The sequence below is a fragment of the Carcharodon carcharias genome, chromosome 3 (genome assembly GCF_017639515.1).
Source record: "Carcharodon carcharias isolate sCarCar2 chromosome 3, sCarCar2.pri, whole genome shotgun sequence".
NCBI classification, from domain to species: Eukaryota; Metazoa; Chordata; class Chondrichthyes; order Lamniformes; family Lamnidae; genus Carcharodon; species Carcharodon carcharias.
In genome coordinates this window covers 160811369-160837529 of record NC_054469.1, presented here as the reverse complement: position 1 = coordinate 160837529, position 26161 = coordinate 160811369, and the positions used below count along the sequence as shown (strand labels likewise).

The following is a 26161-nucleotide window of genomic DNA, read 5'->3' as shown; positions in this document are numbered from 1 at the left end:
ACACTTGCTCTACATCTCAGCACTTACCCGGGCTCCTTATTTCACCCAACCCATTCTGGAATTGCGCATGCGCAACACCAGATCCGAGCAGCTCCCGACGGAGGAGGAAGAGAACTGCGCTTGCCCAGCTCCTCGTCGAAGGAGGGGCGCGCATGCGCGCGTTTGGCAGCAGCAAGCGGGCGAAGAGTTTAAAAATGTGTGCGCATGCGCATTAGGGGCCGGGGCTCAGGGGAGGCGCCATATTGTTAAAGTCCAGCGTTAGTTTTTTTTGTAGAGAAACCGGTCTTGGCTTTTAGTTTATATATTTAAGAAAAGTAGTTTAAAGAAAAAAACAAGTCAAGTAAGAAAAAAAATCTCGTGTATCTATCACAGCCCAGGTCCGGTGAATTGTAAGGTAATTAGTGATTTTTGAAGAGATTTCGTCGGTTTGTGAGTGTGTGGAGAGAGAGAGAGCGATCACCATTTAATGGATCCGAGGGTGGCTTGGATTCAGCCGGAACAGAAGGGACCCGCTAATGTCTTGTGGATGCAGATCTGGGAAACCTCTCAAAGAATCCGAAGCAATTCAAGTCACCATCATCTGCTACACCTGAACTCGCCAGCACTGGACAGCAAGCCGAGCAACAGCAGCAATCTCAACCTCACCAGCAACTCCGGCCCCGCCGCCCCCCTAAGCAGCAGCCCGGCCTCGGGGGCCGGAGTAGGACACAGAACAGGCCCTTCGGCCGCCGGCCCGCGAGATGGGGATGGGGCCCGGCTCGGCCTCGGGGAACGGGGATGTTCGCAGGGGACTGCAAAAATCATCTTCGGCCTCATCATCGTCATCCTCGTCCCCTTCCCCCGAATCTGGCACCGGCAGCTCTTCATCGTCTTCGTGCTGCTCTTTCTCTAAATCTCTCAATCTAGGAAGCAACCTACCTGCATGGAACAGCACCATGCATGACAGTAAGTTAAAGGTTAACAATAAAGGGTTCATGTTTAAATATACAAGTCTCAAGATCTCATCAATGAGCCACAACAGCCGAAACGATAGTACAACATGGTTGGCGAGGGTGGCCACTTTTCAAGGGTATCACATCAGTGGTGATATGAAAGTTGGCATTTTAAACGATGAACCCAGAACAGGATCCCGAGGTATGAAAAACTAAAAGCAGCTGAAGCTGGACTAGAGACACATGCATCTATGAAGAAAACTTGAAGAAATAGAAATTGAGGAATCCAGCAGACTGGAAGTCCATTGCAAGACTCCTGAGTGATGTAGGGTGAAAAAAAGAAAAAAAAACTAGTTAGATCACAAAGAAAGGTGAGCAACTCTACAAAAACTTGCAAAACCCTGAGTGATGCTGAGTTAAGGCACTTAGATCACAAGACAGTGAACAAAACTACAGAAATTGCCAGGCCCCAAGTGATGCAGAGTCAAAAGACCTGATTCGTTCACAAGATGGTGAGCAAAAATGACAAAAAAGCTGTACCTACATTATGGAATAAATGGCTGTCCCACAGCTCAACATACCCATAGAAAAGCTGGAAGACAGCTGCAAGTTTAAAAAGTCTGTGAAAGGAAGGGCAGGCAGAGCAGAGGAAGAAACTGCTGCAGTTTTGAAGAGTTTTTTTTAACAGTCCCACAATCGTGAGGGAACCCTTTTCAGTCAGAAGAAAGTAATGATTTTTAATGAAGAAAAAAATAAAGAATTGCTGCTGCTGTCAAGTATTTAAATAAAAAGAGCACTGAGAGTTTTTTAAAAAAGGGGAAAAAGGCCTGCAGGGCCCCCAGTTTTAAAAGTTTAAAAAATTTAGAAAAAGGCCCACAATCACCGGGGAGCCCACCATAACCTGGAAAAGTGCCTGGAAACTCACAACAAAGAAAACTGACAGCTGCAGACAGCATGAAGTGAAAAAAAATAGTTACTGCACTGACACTCTTACAGGAACAATGACATTTAAAGTTGTAACTACAAGAAAAAACAAATAGCCATGGGCAGAAAATTTGAAAAACCACAGGCATTTTGCATAAGGAAATGGATACACCAGTCACAAGAGTGGTCCAGCACACCCCCAATAAAATACCAAAGGCAACAAGAGATCCCAGAGCTAGGCCAACTCCTAATAGAGCACCGAGGGCAACCAGGGACCCCAGAGAGAGTGCTACTCCCACTAAAGTCCCAAAGGCAACAAGAGACCTCAAAAGGGTGGTTGGGGGGCGGGGGGGGGGGGGTGAGGGAGGGTGGTGGCAACAAAAGACCCCAGGTCAAGAGAGCCAAAAGACCTCAGAATGAGGGAGACAGAGACCCCAGAGCGAGGGAGCCAATTTTCAGATAAACCACAAGATGGTTGCTGACCATGCAAGTGCAATGAGATGCAAGAGCTGAAGAATTTAGCACAAAAGAAATAAATGGCTGAGAAACAGCTGAAAGGCTCAAAAATAGAGTTTATTGAAAATGCTGACACAGTACCCAAACTGTAATAGCAGATGGCTGTGAATGAAGGAACACTATCTGAGGTAATGCAAAAAAAGGAAAGTGCAAAAAGTAAATGAAACTGTTCTGCAGGAAAATGATTGCTTCAGAGGTGAACTGGAAGATATAATTGCAAGCTTCAAGCTAAGTCAACAAGTTGATGCACTGATACCCGCTGTGAATTGGCATGAGGTCAACAAGAAAATAAACAGTTGAAAGAACAGTTGATTGTACTTCAAGATTAAATGCAAAAGGAATGCGTGATCATTCAGCATCATGAAGAAATGAAGACCTTAAACAACAGAATAGAAGCACAGCAGAAGAAGCTTTGCTGAATTACAGGAAAACTCAATTTGAAGCAAGCGAGCTTTGCAAAGAAAAGGAAAACCTGTTGACAGACATTCACATGCTACAAGAATCCCTCAGGTCAAAGTTTATTCCTCTGGAACATTCTGAAGAGCAGCAAAATGAATTTAACGTCCCTCTGAACAAACTGAAGAACCAGTTGGCAGAGCAGATTCAGCCTTATTCAATATTCCAGGAGGAAGCCAAAAGCTACAGGAAACAGACTGAAGAGCTGAGGAAGCAGTTGAATGGAAAAGAGGAGGCATTGAACGGAAAAGCTTTAGAAATTTTCAAGGTGCGTGCGGATAATGAAGCCATGCATAGCACAATTACAGAATTGAAACAAGTTCAGATTTTGCTGGAGACAGGCCTGGCCAACAATGAAACCAAAATGATGGACAAGGACAAAGTTCTGTTGTAGACAGAGACAGAAATGAGATCAGAATATCTAAATCTGACACTGAAGCCCAAGGCACTAGCTGCCCAAGTTGATGGTAAACGCTAAACTCTTTTAAAAAGTATCTGGATCTGCACCTTAAGTGCTGTAATTTGCAGGGCTATGGGCTGGGTACACGAAGGTGGGATTAGAAAGGGCACCTAGGTGTCCTTGGGCTGGCATGGTCTCCCTCTGTGCTGTAACTTTTCTATGGTTCTAAGAAAAAGTTGAACTGAATGAAAGGATTCCGAAGTTTGCAAAAACGATTTGAAAATAAAACAGCAAACAAACGTTTAGCTGAAATTGTGAAACAAGTGGAAGTGATGGTTCCATTTACAAAACATATACGTCCAAGAACAACATGGCAGATGCCACAGAAAATGAAAATTTGAGTCCACTCTAGGAATGAACATTCCCTGCAGAAGGAATGAGTCAAACCCACAGTTTCCGAAAAAAGCAGGCGGGTTGTCAATAAAGAGAAACGCAATTCAAACGAGCGTAAAAAACAAATCAAATGAGGGTAGTCAAGTACCAAAAACATAGAGTACTGTTACCATTGCTCCAAATGTGGCAGACCAAGATATGGAAGAACTGTCAAGCCTCAGGGCTGTCTAAATTTGTAAAATCAGAGATTTGCAGTGGGGGCGAAGGGATAGCAAGTAAAGATTGTATTGTAATACTCCATTGGAAGGGAGGAAAGTTTTCTTTGGAGAAGAAAGAGGGAAATTACAGTATGTACCTGCATGTCATTGTAATGTAAAGGTGCTCCACAGAGCAAGAGTCAATGTGGGACAGGATAATGGCACTGCCCACAGAATGATGTATAGGGCTATATGGTAATAGACTCAAAGAGAAAAGTCTGGAGAGAATAGTCTAGAAAGGAGACTCTAGAAGCAACCTACCTGTATTGAACAGCACCGTGCATGTCAGTAACCTGGGATCTGTAAATAGTTAAAAGTTAACAATAAAGGGTTTATGTTTAAATATATGTCTCAAGATTTCATCATTGATACATCTAAAGAACGCATTTTTAAAAAATTGGGCAGGACATGACATCAAACAGCTTCTAATACTGATTTGGTGCATTTGGCTGCTTAAGGAACCAGGGCTAGCCAGTCAACCTTCACTGATGTACTTTTGACTTTCTTTTGCTGGTGCAGGGTTAGTGGAAGAATTGTTATTGCAAACTTTATGGATTTATGCATGAGTGGTGTTGAGGAGGTCAGTGGAGTTGGAAGGTGTTTCAGGAGAAAGCATGTTTAACTACCGGATGCAGCATATCTTAGCCTGCAGCATGACTTGGAATGGGGCACAGGCAGCAGAAAGAGGAAGTATGCACAAAGGGAAGAGGAAGAGGCTATTAATAGAAGTCCCTATCCATCAAGGGTCTTTGTGGAGCACTTCTTCGACCTCCAGTTAGGAATAGTGCTTGATGCTTCTGTATTTCACCACGGAGCTGGTGACATCATAAAATCATAACTCAACAAAGAGATAATGCATTGAGAAAGACTTCATGAGAAGGATGAAATGTCCATGGCAATGAAGGAAATTTAAGGTTGGGACATAGGACTAGGAGTAAGCCTTTTGGCTCTTTAAGCCTGCTACGCCATTTAATAAGATCATGGCTAATCTGGTTGTGGTCTCAGCTCTACTTTCCTGTCTGAGCCCCTTAACCCTTGACTCTCTTGCCTAACAAAAATCTGTCTAACACAGTCTTGAATAAATTTAAAGACCCAGCCTCCAGTATTTTCTGGGGAAGAGAATTCCACACACCAACAGCCCTTTGGGAGAGAGAAAACTCTTTATTTCTGTCTTAAAAGGGAGACTTCTTGTTTTTAAACCATGTCCCCAAGTTTTAGTCCCCCCCCCCCCCACAAGAGGAAGCATCCTCTGAGTATACTCCCTATCAAGACTCCTCAGGATTTTTTAATGCTTCAATAAGATCATCTCTCATTCTTCTAAACTCCAGTGGGTACAGGCATAACCCGTTCAAACTTTCTTCAAAAGATGAGTCCTTCATCCCAGGAAATAGACTCATGAACCTTCTCCAAACTGCTTCTAAAGCAATTATATCTTTTTTTAGATAAGGGGACCAAAACTGTATACAGTGCTCCAGATGTGGTCTCAACAAGGCCCTGTACAGGTACAGTAAAACCTTCCTACATTTATGTCCCATTCCTCTTGCAATAAATGCCAACATTCCATTTGCTTTCCTGATCACTTGCTGTAATTCTATGCTAACTTTTTGTGATTCATGTACCAGAACACCTCTGCATAAGTTCTGCAATCTTTCTCAATTTAAATAGTATACTGCTTTTCTATTCTTCCTGTCAAAATGAGGAACCATTCTGGGACCAGTGTTCTGGTGAATTGGATAACTAAGGCAGTAGAGACAGCTGTAAGCTAAATGGGGGGAAGGGATCAGGAGATATGGTATAGTAAAGGGAAACAACAAGTAGAGCAAGGCAGAAATTTGGGTAATGAGTACCAGAGTGTGATAGGAAGGGACAGAAGATACTATCATAAGAGCGTACAAGTAGATAAAGTGGTTAAAAAAAAACTGAGTTTAAGGCCCTGTATCTGAAAGCATGTAGCATTTATAACAAAATAGATGAATTGTTAGCACAGATAGAGACAAATATGTTCTGTCGAAGGGTCATGAGGACTCGGGGTGTCAACTCTTCTCCGACGATGCTGCCGGACCTGCTGAGTTTTTCCGGGTGGTTCTGTTTTTGTTTTACAAATATGTATGACCTGATAGGAACTACACAGACATGGTTATAAGGTGACCATGGCTAGGACCTGAATGTTGAAGGGTATTTGACATATTGGAATGGCAGGAAGCTGGGAAAAGGTGGTGAGTTTGCTGTGTTGATTAAGGATGGCATTAATTCAGTACTGAAAGATGAAATTAGCTTAAAAGAACAAAATGTAGAATCAATTTGGGTAGCGATAATAAATAGTAAAGTTAAGAGGTCACTTGTGGGAGTAGTTTATGGGCCCCCTAACAGTAGTTACACATTAGGACAGCAACATACAGAAAGAAATAAATGGAATGGGTAAGAAATTGAACCACAATAATCATGGGTAACTTTAACCTACAGATAGATTGGGAAAATCAGATTGGCAAAGGTAGCCTGGAAAAATGAGTTCAGTGTTTTAAGAACAGTTTCTTAGAGCAGTATGTTCTAGAACCAACTGGGGAACAGACTATCCTAGACTTGGTAGTGTACAATGAGACAGGATTAATCCATAACCCCATGGTCAAGGAGCCTCTAGGTGACAGCAATCACAACATAATAGAATTTCATGTTCAGTTTGAAATGGGAGAAGTTTGGGACCATGACTAGTGTTTTAAACCTAAATGAAGGTAACTGTGAGAGTATGAAGGCAGAGCTGGCTAAAGTGAACTGGGAAACTAGGTTAATTTGCAAAGATTAGTGGTAGGTCAGAGGATTAGACAGAATTAAAGAACCAACAAAGAATAACTAAAAAGCTAATAAAGTATGAGAGAAAGCCAGCTAGTAATATTAAAACAGACAGTAAAACTTTCTATAAGTATTTGAATAGGAAAAGAGTAAAGCTAATGTTGGTCCTCTAGAGTAAGTCCGGGAAATTGACAATGGACAACGAAGAAATAGCAGAGGCGTTGAACAGCCATTTTGCATCTGCCTTCATGGTAGAGGACTTGGAAAATTTCCCAAAGATAATTGGAAATCAAGAGGTGATAATCAAGAGGGAGGGATGGACTTCATGCTATCACCATCCCCAGGGAAAGGGTGCTCAGAAAACTATTAGACCTAAAGGCTGACAAGTCCCCAGGAGCGGATAGCTTGAACCCTAGGGTCTTAAAAGAAGTGGTGGCACAGATAGCAGATTGTAGTAACAAGATGTATTGTCCCTCCCTCCTGTCAGTTACTTATCATGTGATGTGATTATGGGGGCTTCAAACAACAAGCTTATTGCGTGCGTTCTCCTGTGGGCATGGCTTCCGACAGAGAGATCGCATCTATTGTGCAAGCATCCCTACATGCCTCCTAAATAAAGTTTAGCCTTTTCTTCACCAAACCTGCTGCTCCATCAAGTTATTACAAAGATGCATTGGTTATAATCTTCCAAAATTCCTTAGATGGCATCCAATTGAAATAAAAGATGTACAAAGCAACGAAGATTAGTGATAGGCCAGGAAATTGGGAAAATGTTGAGCAAACAAAGGATTACTAAAACAATAATAGAGGTCAGAATTAGAATGTGAGACTGCACTAGCAAAAAATATAGAACAAACAATAAGAGGCTTCATGTCCATAAAAGGAGGATAACTAAATATTGGTCCCTTAGAGGATGAGGCTGGTAAATTAATAATGGCCAACAAGGAAATGGCAGAGACTTTTGAACAAGCATTTTGTATCTGTCTTCATGGTAATAAAAGCATCCCAATAGTAGAAAAGGGAGTGAGGAACTTAAAACAATCAATATCACTAGAGAATAAGTACTAGGAAAATTAATAGTACAAAGGCTGACAAGTCCCCTGAACCTGATGGCCTACATCCTAAGGTCTTATAAGATGTGGCTGACAAGATAATGGAGGTATTGTTTGTAATCTTCCAAAATTCCTCAGATTCTGGAAAGGTCTCATTGGATTGATAAACCGTGGGCAGAATCATCCCAAATTTACACTAAATGTAGCGGGCGGGTAAAACAACATATTACCCGTCCGCTGCAATGACAGCTTTTCACGCTGTATCGTCCACAACCCACTGTATTAGTTAAGTATTCCCAGGGAACGTGCCATTTCGATGGTGAGCAGGGTCTCATTTGCCTGCCACCCCATCACCTCGCCACTTTATCATGCTGGCTACAATTTTTAAAGTGCAGACACATGCACTCAGTGCTTCCAGTCCATGGCTACTGCAGGGAAGATGTCCACGAAAGGCAAAAAGACTGGAGACCCCAGGTTTAGTGACACGTTGCTGGTACACCTTTTGGACGCTGTGGATGCCGGCAGCGATGTCCTCTACCCCAGCTCTGGCTGCAGGATGGGCAGCAGTGTGACCAACCAGGCTTGGGAGGTGGTGGAGTGGTGATCAGTGCCAATACTGCACAGAAGAGGTTGGCCATCCAATGCAGATAGAGGATGATTGAACTCATCAGTGCAGCCAGGATATGGCAACCATTTCATCACTCTAAACTCACACACTCAAGCCCATCATACATTCATTAACATTTCACTCACTGCCAGTCATGGGACATCACTACCCACTCTTACACCCTCACATGTCCATCTGGTCTCATCTCCTCTGGAGACTGCCTCCTCAGCCCTCACCATCTTGAGGCTACTTGCACAGATCAACATGTGCCCCCACATACACCCTGGGTTACACTCCTTCCCCAGTACAGCCCCCGTCCTGCAGCCACTTCCCTTACCAAGGCCACTTCTCCCCGTTTCCCATGCAAGACCTAGCCCTGCAGCCATTGAAAAGCCACTCACGTTTGGTTGATCTGGTAGGTAGACACCTACCCATGTGCCCCCCTAAAAGTGATGTGGTGCTGTCTGTGAAGCCTGGCAATGATTGTGAGTGCTGACCGAAGCAAGGTAGGCAAACAAACCTTGAAGTTCTGAGTGAAGAGCAGCCCAGTTGCATGTTGCTTGTGTGCTGTTGTGAAACATGTTGGCGAATTTTCCTGTTGACATGGGTGGATGATCCAGCAGGGGGGACGATTCTGGTGCCTAATAATGATATGCATATGAGGTTGCTGACGTCCAATTGCGGGAAACACAGTCCACCATCAGCAGACTGAGCGGACAATCGCAAACTGGTTTCATGCTGTCGTGAAACCAACCATGCCATATTGTCTGCTCACACCACCAAACACACCCAACCCCAGCAGGCACGGAAAATCCCAGCCCATATATTCAAGAAAGGAAGGAGACAGAACCGAGGAAACTATAGGCCAGTTAGTTTAACATCTGTCTTTGGGAAAGTGCTGGAATCCTGTTATTAAGGAAGTAGCAGCAGGACATTTAGAAAATCATAAAATCAAGCAGAGTCAACATGGATTTATGAAAGAAAAATTGTGTTTGACAAATTGATTGGCATTCTTTGAGGATGTAAGAAGCAGGGTGTATAAAGAGGAGCTGATAGATGTGTATTTGGATTTCCAAAAGACATTAGGGGAGTTACTATATAAAAGGCAGAAGAGCTTATGGTGTTGGGGGTAGGTTATTTCCATGGATAGAGGTCTGGCTAACTAACAGGAAACAGACAATTGGATAAATGGGTTATTTTCAGGTCAGCAAACTAATTAGTGGAGTTCCACAGGGCTCAGTGCTGGGCCCTCAAGTATTTTCAATTTATATTAATAACCTGGATGAAGGGACAGAGCGTATTGTAGTGAAATTTGCTGAATGATACAAGGATACATAGGACAACAAGTTTCGAGGAGGACAGAGAGGGATTGCAATGGGATATAAATAGGTTAAATGAGTGGGCAAGGGCAAACATTGGCAGCTGGAGTGATAATGTGGGAAAATGTGAGGTTATCCAATTTGGTGAGAAGAATAGAAAATGAAAACATTATTTAAATGGAAAGAGACTGCAAAATGCTGCTGTACAGGGGAATCTGGTTATCTTTGTACATGAATCATAAAAGGTTAGCATGCAGGTACAGTAAGTAATTAAGAAAGGCACATGGAATGTTGGCCTTTCTTGCAAGGGAAATGGAGTACAAAGTAGGGAAGTCTTGTTACAACTGTATAGGGTATTGGTGAGACCAAACCTAGAGCACTGCGCACAGTTTTGGCCTCCTTATTTAAGGAAGGGTTTGTTTGTATTAGAGACGCATCAGAGAAGGTTCACTAGGTAAATTCCTGGGATGAAGGGATTGTCTTATGATAAGGGGTTGAGCAGGTTGGGCCATATTCATTGGAGCTCAGAATAATGAGAGATTGAAACGTGTAAGATTCTGAGGGCGCTTAACAGTGTGGATGCTGAAAGGATGTTTTCTCTCATGGGGGAATCTAGAACAAGAGTTTCAGAATCAGGAGTCTCCCATTTAAGATGGAGATGCAGAGGAATTTCTTCTCTCAGAGGGTAGTTCTTCTTTGGAGTTCTCATCCACCGAGAGCAGTGAAGGCCGGGTTACTGAATATATTCAAGGCTGAGTTATACAAATTTTTGATCTGCAAGAGAATCAAGGGTTATGGCAGCCTGCAGGAAAGTGGAGTTGAGGCCACGATCAGATCAGGCATGCTCTTATTGAAAAAAAAAGGCCCATTTCAGGGACCAAATGACCTACTCCTGCTCCTATTTCTAATGTTCTTAAGTTCTTAACCTGCAGTCACACAGCAGCACAAAGATGGCGCTGCCAATGGCTACCTAGATTGCAGTGGCTATTCATTTCTATGCCAGAAGATCCTTCCGAGCATGAGCAGGAGAAATTAGCAACGTCTCACAATTCACTGTATATTGTTGCATCAAGAATTCTACAGAAGCCCTGTACAGAAAAAAAGGGGACTTAATTTTCTTCTCACTTACCAGAAAGAAGCAGGAGGAGAGAGGACGTGGTTTTGTTAGGCTAGCGGGATTCCCATTGGTGCAGGATGCAATCAACTGCACGTATGTGGCTCTGAGGCCCCAAAGATTAATGGGCAGATGGTCCACAAACACAAGGGCTACCATCCAGTCAGTATGTCACGATGTCCAGAAGATCTTCTCAGTGAAAGTTTGCTGTCCTGGCAGCAGCAACGCACATTCATCCTGGGGTAATCAGCCTTATCTGCCATCTGTGGCCCAGTATGAGAAACAAGAGACTAGTTGCTGGGTAACAAGGGACACTCACTACACCTGGCTCCCACACCGCTCCCCCACCACCCGCTGCCCAACCATGCATAAACATTGCATCTACAATGAGAGCCATGCAGCAACTAGGAATATCGTGGAGTGAACTATTGGCTTACTGAACCCATGGTCAGAATTTTCTGCCTGTCGGGCGGGCCATACGGGAGTGGGTACGGGTGGGCGCGGACCAGATTGCTGCCCGTGATCGGATCCGCGCCACCATTTTACACGGGCAGGCCAATTAAGGCCCACCCAGCATGAAACACAGCTCCTGAAGACAGCAGGAGTGGGCGGGCGGCAGCGGGACCTGAATGACCACCAGGTCCAGTGGCGACCTGGCAGCCTGTTTAAAAGTCCTCCTGCAGCCTTGCAAAGGCTGTCAAACATGGCCAGCCGAAGGGCTCCCTACAGCACTGCTGGTGAGCAGGCCAGGAAGGAGGGCAGGACAGGGGGCCACTGTGCCCCTCATTTCTCAGGCGATTGCCTTGCTGCCCTCCTCGAGGAGATGGGAGGCCCTCGTTCCAAGGGACGGGAGGAGGAGGCCCCCCACATGACCAGATGTGCCTGGATGGAGATGGTGAGCACCCACAACATGGTTCAGCGCACCTGGATCCAGTGCAGCAAGCGCTTTAACGTTCTTGTGCGTTCTGGAAGGGTGAGTATCATGTTGCCATTGGTCAGTGAACCCAGCAGATAGGCTTTCCCCCATGGCCGCACCCTACCACCATCCCCCCAGCTCTGAGTGCAGTTACTGCATTGAATCATTGACGCCATGTGTCCTTCACTGGATGGGGCAGCAAACATTGGTAATGCCAAGGTCAACCTGAGAGGGTGTTGGTGAGATGGGTTCTGCATGCGCAGCATGTGGTACTGTGACACCCACAGTACTGTTTTGGGGTCAGCCTGGAGGATCTGCACCTAGGCACCATGCTGTAACTGCAAAACATGTCAAAGTTAGGGTGCTGACATACTGGGAGGGGAGCTTCCAGGTGGCACAGCACTGATCCATCTGCTTCTCTTTGCGTTCCATGTGCTTACGCCTCCTTTCTTTGCAAGATTGGACCATGTGGTGCCAAATGTGATGTAGGCAGCATTTGGCCAAGGGGTTGCGGGGACAGGCCTGGCATCTTTGTACGAATGTGTGGCAGCTGTGGGGTGAGGAGGCACTGGAGCCCTTTAATGTTCCACTCTGGTTGGGGTGGGTTGGCAGCGAAGAGATTTCAGATACAAGTAGCACTAATCAATGCTCTTCTCTCCTTTTCAGGAGAAGAATGCTCACAGTACCACTGAGTGGTTGAGGACTGGTGGAGGGCCGGCCCATCTGGCCATCATTTCCAGGGTCAAGCAGGAGGTCCTCGATCTGGAGCAGCGCCATGCACCCAGGTGCATCGGTGTCAGTGAGGCTGGGGTACCACGGGCAGGTATGTTTGCCCAGCAATGAGGTCACCATTAGTGTCCCAGCAGCCATGGTACTGTTGAATGTTCAGTGAGTGAAGTTTGCAACATGGTTTGACCATTGCTTATGGAAGGATGAGCGTCTAATGATCCGGGGGACAGGGATGCACATTGATATTGTCTCCACATTAACTAGTCAAATATCCTTGTTCTTCCTTTCAGCATCAGCAGATCAGGGCTGGGAGGAGGAGGCACAGGGGCCACCTCTCACATCTGAGGGCCCTGAAGTCTCTGAGCCACCAGCATCACACCATCTCTGCCAGGCAGGCACCAGCACAGATACTGGCACCTCAGTGGGAAATAGGATTTTGGCTAGTGTCCCAGGGCACAACGGTGAGGGTATTTCACAATTGCTGGAGGAACTGGCAGAAACAGAAAGTGCGCTTGGCACCAGCAGTCAGAGGACTGCAGGGAACCAGGCACATGCTCATGGCTTATATTGTGCCTCTGCAGCCGTACATGAGGCAGCAAATGCTGGAAGTCTAGCAGGCTGTGCAGGAAGATCTGGCCGAGATACATGAGGCTTTGCTTGGCTTGGTCTCCGTGGTGGAGGAGTCCACATGGACCCTCGCAATTGCACTGAGCCTCATGGCCAATCACTATGCTTCCTTCATGGAGAGAGTGGCGACTCTCATGGAGAGGCTCCTCCAGGAGACCAATCAGGGCTTCCTGGGGATGCGTTTGGACCAGCAAGCCCTCACACCGGCAATGACTTCAGCTGGTCAGTGCCAGTGTGGAAGATGGTCTGGGCACCAAGTGTCCCTGATCAGTGTCTATCCATCTACGGTGAGCAATGAGGTCCAAAGTGACCTCATGTTGGCGCAGCAGCTGCCTGTTGTCTCCACGGGCTCCTCAGGGCGCTCAGGATGAGGGCGGCAGCTCCTCCACCCCTCTGCCAGTGACTGTTGCATCTGATGAGGCTGCGACGACTGGGGAGGTGCCAGCTCTGGAACTGGCAGCTCCATACCAGGCAGGGCCAGCGCAGGCTCCACGGGCCAGAGGAGTATTGCCAAGGTCATTGAGGATAGCACAGATGCCAGTGCCTAGACGTAGCACCGGAAAGCGTAAATTTAAGGAACACCATGCGTTTCTCACTGGTGCTTTTGTGTTGCCCCGCAGTGAGGTCATGATTAGCTGGTGTGTTCTTTATCACATTTTGTTTACTTAAAATCATTTTGGTATATAAATTTAGACATGTGACCATGGCTGAGGGTGTTTCTTTTCCTCTGCAGAGGGATGGTTACCCATGATGTTATGAGTGAGTTGTGTCTCATTGAGTTTTATTGACTTGGCCCTTAGTTAATATTCTTATCCAGGCAGATGTAGCACTCAGGTATTGAGTTTGGAGCCTGCAGCACAGGCTTTTGCTGGAGGTCCATCTATGGTGCTCTAGCTGAATGTTCATTGGATTAAAGCTTCCCAGGTGTCTCTACCTCCCTGGAGTATGGCCGGGTCAGCGTCCACCCCTCCAGCATTTCCCTGCGCATGCTCACCCTCAGACTCACTGCTTGACTCATCGTGTGCAGCTGCAGCAACTGTGTCCACATCTCCTTTGTCCACAGCGTCGCCCCTTTCCAGTGCAAGATTGTGGAGAGTGCAGTATGCAGCCACTATCACTGACACACGATCTGGGGGATACTGGAGTGCGGCCCCTGAACGGTCCAGGCATTGGAAGCACATCCTGAATAGATCGATGGTTCTCACCACCACAGCCCTTGTGGAGGCGTGGCTCCTATTGTACCGCTACTCATCTTCTGTTCTTGGATGGCGGAGAGTAGTCATGAGTCAACTTCTGAGGGGATAGCCCTTGTCACCCAGCAACCATCCATCCAGCCGAGCTGGAGCACTGAAGAGCCCCCGCACCTGGGAGTGTCTGAGGATGTAGGCGTCGTGGGAGCTGCCTGGGTACTTTGCACAGACTTGCAGAATCTGCAGCTCATGATCACACACTTTCTACACGTTCATGGAGTGGAAGCCCTTCCTGTTGACGAAGGAACCGGGCTCATCTGCTCACACCTTGATGGCCATATGTGTGCAGTCTATAGCACCCTGGACATGGGGGAAGCCAGCAATTGCCACAAAGCCTCTAGCTCGCTCTGTCTGGCTGGCCTGGTCCCAGCGGTAGTGGATGAATGTCTTTGCATGCCTGAACAGAGCGTCTGTCACCTGCTTGACACAAGTGTGGACAGCTGATTGGGAGACACCGCATAGATCACCCACCGAGCCCTGGAAAGAGCCAGTGGCATAGAAGTTAAGGGCAGCTGTGACCTTTAGAGCCACTGACAAGGGGTGCCCACCCACATAGTTTGCGAAGTCTCAGGGCCAATCATCTGACAGATATAGTTGACTGTCTTCCTTGAGAGACAGAGCCTCCTTCGGCACTGTACCTCAGACATATTGAGGTAGCTGCTTTGCCGCATATATATCCTGGCAGCAGGATAGTGGCGTCTTCTGCGGCCCCTTCCGCCTTGGACTTCCTGTTGGCACTGCGCCCCTTGTGCCTGCGCCTCTCCTCCCAAAGGTGGTTCCCCTGGAGGCTGAATGTGCACTCCTGGACTCCTCCCCCTTCTGGCCCTCCCTTCCTCCTCAGAGGAGGTGCCTCCAGTGGAGAGCACAATTCCCATTCCCAGGCTAAGGGAAGGCTTCCTGAAACCTGCAGGCCCCAAAAAGGATCTTCACTGAAGAGTGCTGACCTGAAGGTTGTGTGTCCTGTCCAAGCAGTGGTATGAATTTTTAAGTATTTCTGCTCACACAGGCAAGTATCATTAGCTTTCAAAAATAAATATCTGACTGAGCACATTTGTGACTCCACTGAGCCCTCTTCTCCTACCTGTGGATGAGGTTTATACAAATGTGGAAAAACTCACCAGGTCTGACAGCATCTGCGGAGAGGAATACAGTTAACGTTTCGAGTCTGTATGACTTTTCATCAGAACTGATGAAGAGTCATACAGACTCGAAACGTTAACTGTATTTCTCTCTGCAGATGCTGTCAGACCTGCTGAGTTTTTCCAACTATTTTTGTTTTTGTTTCAGATTTCCAGCATTTGCAGTATTTTGCTTTTATATTTATACAAATGTGTCCTACCTGCCTGGCCGTTGCACCCATGCAACGACCTGAAGATCGCACGGGTCCCAAAGAATCGCCATCAGTTGGTGCCTCAAGGGCCTTAAATGGCCTGTTAATTAATGGTGGGTGCACATCGGAGATCATTGCGCGCCCGCCCACCTAAATATCACGAAGGCGCACGGTAACATCAGGACACTCGCCCGACGTCACCGGACGTCATTTTACGCGTCGGCCTGCAGGGCATGTTCCCACATGCCAATGGAAAAATTCTGCCCTATGGTTCTGTTACCCACTTTTGTTACTCTTACCTCATGAGAGCACTTAGGAGAAACAATAAGTTAGGATCTGAAGTACACTAATCACAGCGTCACCAAAGGGAAGCATTGTGCTATAAGGGACGCTCAAGCATACACACACACACGCACACACTTGTGGGAATTAAAATTTTGTTGCAAAAAAAATTCTACTGCATTTAGAGATTGCTTTTGCTATGGTGTTGGATAATGGTTCTGCAGAGGAAACTAATAGAATCTATGGGGAGTTTTATATGTAAATAAATACAATTGGCAACGTAAATTAGTGTATATTTGGACATGGCATTGTGAAGATGTGGCAATAACTTTTGAGATTTTCGGTGGAATTTATGAGAAGGTTCCATCTGGCAGAGCCTGACATACAGCTTGAGCCAGCAGGTTCTCTAACTTAAATAAAAACAAAAAACTGCGGATGCTGGAGATCCAAAACAAACACACAATTACCTGGAAAAACTCAGCAGGTCCAACAGCATCGGCAGAGAAGGGTTATGAGGACTCGAAATGTCGGCTTTGTTCTTCTCCGCTGATGCTGCCGGACCTGCTGAGTTTTTCCAGGTAATTCTGTTTTTGTTTAGGTTCTCTAACTTACTGTTCATGATCTTCTAGATGTGGCTGATTGTCCATCATGCCTTGTTGCATGATAAAATTGAGCATAAGGCATAGAGTATTGATGCAGTATTGTGCTGAACCAAGGCCCCATATCTATCATGTGCAGTTGAAGTGCTTTTTTAGGATGTCTGTGGTGTGTTATAATATTTCTGGCTACAACTCATCTTACAGTGTTCTCATGATATACGCAGCAATGCAACAATTTGAGAGGTGTCATGATTCAGAGCTCCAGAAGGCAACCTTGGTTGATTCCTGGCTGGAATTTTATATCTCTGAGAGGTGGATTTGCAGGCATGAAAGCCGTTTATTTGAGTGCCCTGACAGTGGTGGCATGTCCAGCACCTACCTGTCCTGTGCCCATCCTCCACAGGCCTACGCTGCAATTTTACCAGTGGCGGGCAAATCCTCGGGTGGCCCACTTGCCCATGTGCCAATAGAGACCATTAAGTGGCCAATTAATGACCACCTAAGGGCCTCTGCCAACCACCGCTGAAATTCTACCCGCAGTGGGGGAGGCCAGCACCAAGTGACCACCCGATGAAACTGGTGGACAGGCCTCCTTTTCATGTCCACTGGACTCATCAGAGGGCCCCCTCGCAATATAATTCTCCATCCCATGTTTCCCCTCCTCCACCCCAACATCATGATTCCAGCCCTCCCATCCCCCGCCCCCTCACTGGGGCCTGCCAACCTGGCCCAGGCAAGACCCTGGACTTACCTTTAAATTTGGCTCCATTGCTGCATGCCCCCTTCTCGGGACTGCTTACAGTCCCAGCAGTGGCCACTGGTCCTAGTGGTGCTGCTGGGACAAAAGAGCTGCCAGCCTTTTGATTAGCTGGCAGCTCTCAAAGGTGGGACTTTTTCCCTGATGGGGATGGATGGTCACTGAATAACTGCAGGGCCAGCCAGTCAAGCAGAGGTAGGGCTCACCGACTTTTATGTCGGCAGGTGGGGACTCCGCCCCAGTGTTAAATTCAGCCCCCTAAGTCTGACTCAAATAAATTGTCTCGAGATAAAAACCTTGCAATTGCTGCTGGAAACGTATGCAAAGACTTGCGTTATTTTATTCAAATTGTTGCAGAACTTAAGTTTGCATGCTCAGGCACAGTCAGCCATTGTGGCTGTGATGATGGTGGAGTTGTGGGCATGGGTTTGTAAAACCAAATAGATGCCATTAATTCTGGGGATACTATCATCTAGAAAAACAATTTAGCCTTCTTGCTCTTGGTTTTCTATGCGGAATAAGAATAAATGATTTGTTCTTGCAAACAACACATTGGTCACCTGCTTTACACACCTGTGCACTGCTGACTGATGTCTCCTGTGACGCCCTGTAAGGAACTTGAGATGCAAACATTCAGGGCTGTGTTGACCTTCATAGTCATTGACAATGTCCTGCATGCGGTAAAGTCTGGTTGATGCACAACTCAATCACATTACATGAAAAGAAATCTAGAGAATGCAGCTTTGTCAATAAATGCAAGCTGTGGGGAGCGGGGAGTTGGGGGGTAACAGCATGTAGGTCTCCCTCTGGTATAGTCCCTCTTATTTCAAATAACATAAATACAAATGGATTACCATCGGTCTGTGATGCTGGGAAGTCCACATTGACAATTTAACTTATACCAACCAATATGCTCTGACAATATGCTTTGACACAAATGCAACCTATCAAGGATCTGTATAAATTAAATAGCCCCTACCAGGTACAAGAGGCTTATTCTGCAGATTTAAGAGCCTTTGATAAAAAAAATGACGGTAAAACTTTTAACTCTTATGGAAAAAATATAGCAGCCCACTTTATGTGGGCGTAATGAAGGCACATACAATTCCCACCATGAAACATGGAATTTTATACATGCTTTATAATATATTAAATTGACTTCTAATATTTTTGGCAGGAACTTCCCACTCAACAAGAAGTAGTGATGATGTGTATTTTGGACAGAGGTGATGTATTTTGGTGAGTGTGATACTGCCTTACTTCCAACCACCCTTCCCCACTCCCAGTATACAGTACCATCAGAAAATTTGCCCTTATGTCTTCCACACAAAGCAATTTTTAAAATATTGATAGTTATTTCTTTCTGCGGCACAAAAGCCATATTATAAAAAGGATGTTGAGGAACTGCAGAGAAGCCTCACAGAGATGATACCAGAAATATATAGGTATGCATATCAGGAAGTGAGAACAGGTTGGTCTCTTTTCGCTTGGAAAAAAAGAAGGCAGAGGGATAACCTAATAGAGGTCATTAAAATTATGAAATATTTTGATAAAGTGGATACTGTAGTATAAGAGTCTGGCACGGACAGGGTTAATGTGGGACTGAGAACAGTACAGTCTACACAATGATGTAAGAAGGCACATGACCCAGACCTAGGGTCAGTGTGGTACTGAACAGGGACATGTTAAGACCCAGACATGGAGATAGCTCCTTGCCTGTTTGGCATATATGTATATAGTTACAAGTAGTTAATAAAGATTTGCTGTTAACGTACAGAAGATTATGAGGATTTCCTTAATAGACACATTCTTTAACCAAAGCCATCCCAACATGGTGGCAACTTGGGATCAAAAACCTTCAACCTCACAAAAATGCGAAAAGACTAAGAAAAAGAAAACCTTCCATGGAAATTCTGACCTGAAAGAAGCTCCCAACTGAAGCTGAGTTTGCTGAAAAAATTCGCCAGAAAAAGCTCCAGACAAAAGAGCCTGGCAGCTGATGACACAGATCTTATTGCAGTAGAAGATTCCATAGAATATCCCTTGGAAGCCCAGTTTCAGCGCACAGAGTTCAGAGCCTGCAAGGGTGAGCTGAATCCTTTTAAGTTCCAGGCTGCAGATAGTCCTGAGAATCCTTTTTACTAACCCAGAGTCAGAAGCGTCTTTTGAATAAAACCCATCACTAATTCCAATCCCTGACTCGGAGCCTCAAAACATGGCCTCCAAGTTCGAAAAAGAAAAGATACTATTAAATTATTCAGCCTCTCGGGAGCAACGTGACTATCCAATTTGTAAAACAGCAAGCCTGATTTAATTTTGAATGTCTTGCTGTTCACAACAGTAAATTGTTGAATGAAATAAATTGGCAGACAGGCGACGCACGCATCGATTGTTAAAAATGTTTCTTCCAGAAGTGCATCGCCACTATTTTGCGGAGCCTGCCAAAACCGGCAAGCGGGGGAAATCCTTTGTACTGCAGTGAATGACAATGCCATCTTGAAAGCCTGTAGGCTCTTAAAGCTGTACCCACACTTTCAACATCAGTAACATGGATCACAATTCCACATTTCCAACTCAACTCAACTCACTTAAGGCCCAGACCAGTCGCAAAATTGGGATCTTTGGAGGAAAAGAGTTTTAAGTGACAACATTACTCCAGACTTCAGCAAAAAGACTGCAGACCTGAAAGCAAAAGATAATCTAACCCTCGACAAGAAAATCCAGCTGGTTAGACTGTTTGAGCTATGCGGGCAACACAGAACCATTCTAAGGGAAGAGAATACAACATGGGGCAGAGCCTAACCCTCAGTCCAGCTTAACAGGTCAAAAAGACACAGGGACAATCCATCTCAGGGAACACAATTCCTAAGCAGCCCAGCAGAGCAACCTTGTTAGCACTGTGGTGTGAAGCACCTTCACAGGAGAGTCCTGTGAGTACAGCCCAATGCTTCTACTACAACAGGGGCACTTTGGTAAACTGCAAGTCAAAACCCCAGCAGTACACAGATATCCCAAAGCTAATACATGAGATTAAGACCAAAAACCCAGAAGATACACAACCATGCTTCATGGGTAAGGTCAAAGATTATGGTTCTTCATTTTGGAATGTTGACATCCTGACATCTGACAAATTTTAAATTAGATTCAGGTACCAGCACAACAGCCTGTCAGACAAGGAACTATGGCTCAAAGACCTCTGCCTTCAGCAACAGACACTTCGCTTCATGCAGCAGGAGGAGTCCGTTTTCCAGTCAAGGGCACCCTACAGGTGACTGAGATATAAGGACAAAACAATCCAAATAACCCTTTTCATTGTCCACAACCAGGACTACTCTCTAATAAGCCGCAATGCCTGTATCAAACTCAACCCTCTGCAATGGATTGATGAGGTCGACTGACAAGGGCCTGGCTCAAATACAGCTGAGAGTTCGCGAAGCTCTTCAAAGGGCCAGGTTGACTGAAAAATGCATACAGGATTATGCTCAGGAATGACGCTAAACCAGTGTGCCATTTCACTCCACAAAATGTCTCCTATCCTCTCATGAAGGAAGTCCAGCAGCAGCTGAATGAGATGGTGCACATTTCCCCAGTCAAACAATCTACTGTATGGTGCTCTGGGATGGCCCCAGTCCAAAATACAAATTTGTCCCTCCACATCTGCATCGACCTGACCCAGCTTAACAAGGCTGTATCCAGGGAGGTCCATCCATGTCCTCAGTGGACAAGAGCCTAACTAAGCTCTCCAGGAGCATGGCGTTTTCCAAATTAGATGCTAACAGCAGTTTCTGGCAGCTTCCCCTTGATGAGGATTCCCAGCTCCTAACCACATTTATTATCCTCTTTGGCAAATTTTGCTTCAACCATCTGCCCTTTGGGATCATGTCAGCTCAAGAGATATTCCAATGCATGATGTCTGACATCTTGCAGGGTCTTCAGGGGGTTGTTGGCCACATGGTCAATTTCTTGGTTCACAGGGTCACAGTGGAAGAGCATGACAAAGGCTCACAGCAGCCTTGAAGTGACAGCAGGAAGCAGGGCTGACACTGAATGACAAATGTGAATTTCCCGAGACCTCTGGCCACATGGCCAACAACAAAGGCATCACAGCAGACTCACAAAAACCCAATGTGATCACTGACTTCCACACTCCTTCCTCTGTCCATGACCCCCAGTATCTCCTAGGGATGGTGAACCAGATGGCAAAGTTTTTAACAAACTTGGCACAGGTCACAGAACCATTGAAACATCTGCTCAAGAAAGATCAAACTTGGTGCTGGGATTCCCAGCAAGAGCAAGCATTTGCTCACATCAAGGCGATGCTGCTGTCCACTGATATTCTGGCCCACTACGACCTGGCCCTGTCTACAATCATAGTAGCCGATGCTTCATCCACAGGCCTTGGGGTGGTCTTCTTTCAGGAACAATTGGATGGTGATTGTCAACCTGTCTACTATGCTTCCAGAGGGCTGTTGGACATGGAGATAATATCTGCTGCCATCGAGAAGGATGTTCTTGTAGTCACATGGGCACGTGAGAAGTTTTCTGACTACATCATTGGATTCAAGGTCACAATCAAGATGGGCTATAAACGACTGGTCTCTTTATTGAATAAGAAAGTGCTTGCAAAAATGCCTCCTAGGATCCAAAGGTTTTGCCTATGCCTCATGAGATTCACCTTTGAGACTGTCTATGCCCTAGGAAAAAGAACCAGATGATTGCAGGCACACTTTAAAGGGCCACCATGGGGCTCCCTACAAAATAGGATGTCAACTTCCTCCAAAGCAAAATACTGCAGATGCTAGAAATCTGAAATAAAAACAGAAAATGCTGGAAAAACTCAGCAGGCCAGGCAGCATCTTTGGAGAGAGTAACAGAGTTAACATTTCAAGTCCGAATCACTCTTCTTATGGACTTGAAATGTTAATTCTGTTTTTCTCTCCACAGATGCTGCCAGAACTGCTGAGTTTTTCCAGCATTTTCTGTTTTTACGTCAACTTTGTCACAGAGCCCGAGGCCTACTCCTAAGGCACTACCAGGCACCTGCCAGCAACCACAACCAGGCTCCAACAGATCCACCAGAAGCAACTCCGTGATGAACAGTGCACCCACATCTGAACCTAGGCCAACAAGGGTTGCCTCAACAGAGGCTAAATGCAGGTGCAGTTAAAACATGGTTCACGCAGCAGAACCACTTTATGGATGACCTCCTGATCTATGATGAACAGCTGGTCATCCCAGCCTCCCTGTGGGCAGGTGTCCTTCAACAGATACTGCAAGGTCATCTGGGCATCACTAAGTGCAGAGCAATGCCCCAATACCGTCTGGTGGTCAGGCATCTCTAAAACAATAGAAGAAACCATCGCAAATTGTCAGATTTGTGTGTTGCATTGCCAGAACCAAAGGGAGCAAGTCATTCACAGGCAATCCCCCAGCAGGCCTTGGGAGAGGCTGGGTGCAGACCTACTTGTCTACATGGCAAATCCTTCCTGATGATGTGGACTACTTCTCCAGATGGTTGGAGGTAAAACAACTTTATACAGCCACCACAGAGATGGTCATCAAAGCGCTAAAAGAGATGTTTGCGAGCCATGGCATCCAGGATGGACTCATATCTGATAACGGCCCACAATTCTCTTATGAACGCTTTGCACGCATCGCAGCCTTAGCCGGCTTTCACCAATACACCAGCTCCTTAAGATAGTGGAAGCGGAACAAGGGGACCATATGGTGAAAGCTCTCTTGAAGAAAAACAAGGGCTCACTTACAGGTCCACCCTCTAACAATGCGGCCTGTCTCCATCAGAGCCCCTGATGAGCAGGAAACTTTACACCCAACTTCCAACCTTGATGTAAAACTCAGCCAGGGTTGGTAGCTTAGGCCTACCAAGACATCCAAGCAAAAGAACAGTCATACAGACAGAAGCAAGTTTCTGCCTGTAACAGAAGGCACTGCACCAGACACTTGCCACAGCTGCAAAAGGGTGACAAGATCTGGATCCCTGACCTCGGGAGACAAGGAAAGGTGCTCCGATGGAATGAGGACCAACCCCGGTCCTACCAGATTGGCACGGCTGAGGGCACAGTCTGACAAAACAGGAGTATCTGCTCTCTCCCTAGACCGGCACCTCCTAATGCACAGTGGAGGACTATTAATGATGATACCCAAATGCCAGTCTAATCTCCAAGCCAACAGCAAGAACCAGAACCAACAGAGCCTACCTCCCCTCCGACAGAACAGAAAAAGTAATGTGGGAGGGTTACAAGGCCTCTAGACCACCTGAATCTCTAACTTCAAGGACTTGACAGGGTTAGATGAGGTGGTGAGAATGTTGTAACAATGTTAATATAGTAATAGCAAGAATATTGGAATAGCATTAAGGCAGTAACAACAAGGTAAATGCATAAAACTATTAACAATGTAAGACATTTAGTAAATTAGTGTAATTCCATATCCATGGGATAAAGACTTTGAAGGTGTGATATAAGGGACTGGCACATACAGGGTTAATGTGGGACTGAGTACAGAACCATCCACATAGTGTTGTAGACAAACACATGACCCAGACCAAGCATCGGTGTGATGTTGAACAGGGACATGTTAAGACCTAGGCATAGAGATAGCAACTTGCATGTACCATTTATTGTACATCGTTACAAGTAGTTAATAGAGATATGCTGTTAACATACAGAAGACTGCAAAGACTTCTTTAACAGACACGTTCTGTAACCAATACCATCCCAACAGATACAAAGAGAATGTTTCCACCTGTGGGAAAGCGCATAACTAGAGGTCATCAATTTACGATAGTCATCAAGAAATCCAAAAGGCAATTCAGAAAAAACTCCTTTACCCAAATAGTGGTTAGAATGCAGAATTGCTACCACAGGGACTGGTTGAAGCGAATACTATAGATGTATTTAAGGTGAGACCAGATATGTTTATGAGGAAGAAGGGAATAGAGGGTTACAAACTCAGATGAGGAAAGATTGGAGGAGACTCAAGTGAAGCATAAACCCCGGTATAATAGAGTTGGGCCAAAAGGCCTATTTCTGTGCCATATATACTACGCAATCCTATTTAATCCTATGTTCAAGCAATGGGAAGCAGAGAAAAAAAAATCACAGAGCACTCTGTAGCTGTTTCCAATCATGCTCCAATTGTTAGTATTCATAAGCAGACAAATGAAGTCATTTTTCTCTTTTATTAAGCACTGCTGTCTAGGTTCGACGGGATTACTTTCTGAGGGTAATTGTATAAGTTCATGCGGCTGGCAGGGAATGTTGCCTGCTGACTGGACAATTCAGAAATTCAAGCATGCTCTACTCATGACTTTTTCACTACAGTACATCCTTTTTGTTGGAAAGCAACTGTATTTATTGGAGCAGATAGAGAGGACGATAGAAAACATTTGTTCCCAGTACCCGTGCATGGGAAATTAATCAGTCTCCTTTCTGATATCCTCTCTGATCAACTTGAGTGCCTGAGTTTCATAGCTGTAAAATCATATATGCTACTACAGTGGGTAACATTTCTTTGACTGCACTGCATGAATTGGACTTCATGACCCTCTGTCTTTCTAGCTGACTTTCAAAACATAGTATAGACAAACTAGGAGAGACAGAGAGCTGGCAGAGTAAGATCACAAGCTGTAAGTAATTCAGCAAAAGTTGGTGTTAGCCACCAGCAAGAACTTGGGAAAGATCAGGGCTAGCTGTGTATGGGAACCAAAGTCAGTCATAGCCTCATTAAAAAGCTATGAATAGAAAGTAGAAACTGATATTTCAGCTAAAGGCTGGGATAATGAACATTTCACAAGGACCATTAACTGTGAAGGATGGCATTTGTCACCAGTGTAAAAACATGCCCCTTTTTGTTGCTACAGCTGCACTAATAACGACTGCCAAGGTTCCTCCGGTGCAGATGTTGCCTTTCATCAAGATGGCTAGGTATTCAGCATTACTGGTTGGTATCATCTACAGGAAGAAGCAATACAATTATCTAAAGCCTATTGCTGAAGAGGAGAGGAGAACTGAGGTTGAAGGAAAAAAAGAAATGAGAGGAGCTTGAGCGCATTCCAAAACCATTGCGGAAGCCAATGAAGCCACTATTTTGAAATAATTACCATTAAAAACAGGTGAAGAGTCAGTATGCTGTCCTCTTGGTTTGCTAGTATGGAATTGTCAGGTGTAATTATTCAGCACAAATTTTTTGTGTGCTTTCCCAATGAGCGACAAAAAAAAACAGCCCTAGCAATCAAAGAAGTGACATCAGAGGGTCAGAAAATTGAAACCTGTACAAGCAGGGACATTGTGTTCATGACATTTCTTTAATTGGATAATTGAGTTTGGGGTAAAAGCCAATGATTGGTTAACAAGGTTCAATAGTTTTTGAACTACAGCAAGTTATGAGGAAGGGGTTCCAACTAACAATCCAGTTAGGAGACTTCAGAGAGAATTCAGGAGATTCCCAGAGGATGAGCTATGGTCCATAGCAACAGGTGCAGACACAGAGAGTCGTGACTTTATCCAGGGCATCATGAAAGTAATGTAAGGCTCATTGTACCCTGGAAACTGCTGCTCAAATACTGACTGTATTAAGTCTTACGGATGCTTAAATAAAATTATAATTGTTACCGATGTGGAGTCAGCTTTGAACCATTGAACAGCCATTCCAACTGACTCCAAAAAAACGCTTCTTACACCCCATTATGCAGCTAAAAATTGCTTTCCTACCGATATTGTGCCAGGCAGCTTTGCTAACATGGCCTGTATGAATCCAGAGGTTGTGCCAAATGGACATGCATATCGAATTATGCATTCATTCTGCCTTCATTTGAATAAATTCCTGAAGGCACGGTCTCATTTCTTAAGTATTGTTCCAGATATGTTGGCAGGTAGTCACCACACTTCAGCTT

General features: G+C 45.3%; 1 long non-coding RNA gene across 1 annotated transcript; it reads left to right on the top strand.

Annotated features, from left to right (window-relative positions):
- Nucleotides 1–228: 228 nt before the first annotated feature.
- LOC121276565 lies at nt 229–25927 on the top strand. The gene is made up of 4 exons (XR_005942683.1): nt 229–394; nt 12340–12496; nt 18425–18486; nt 25130–25927. It is a non-coding gene; the product is annotated as an uncharacterized LOC121276565 (long non-coding RNA).
- The last annotated feature ends 234 nt before the right edge of the window (nt 25928–26161 follow it).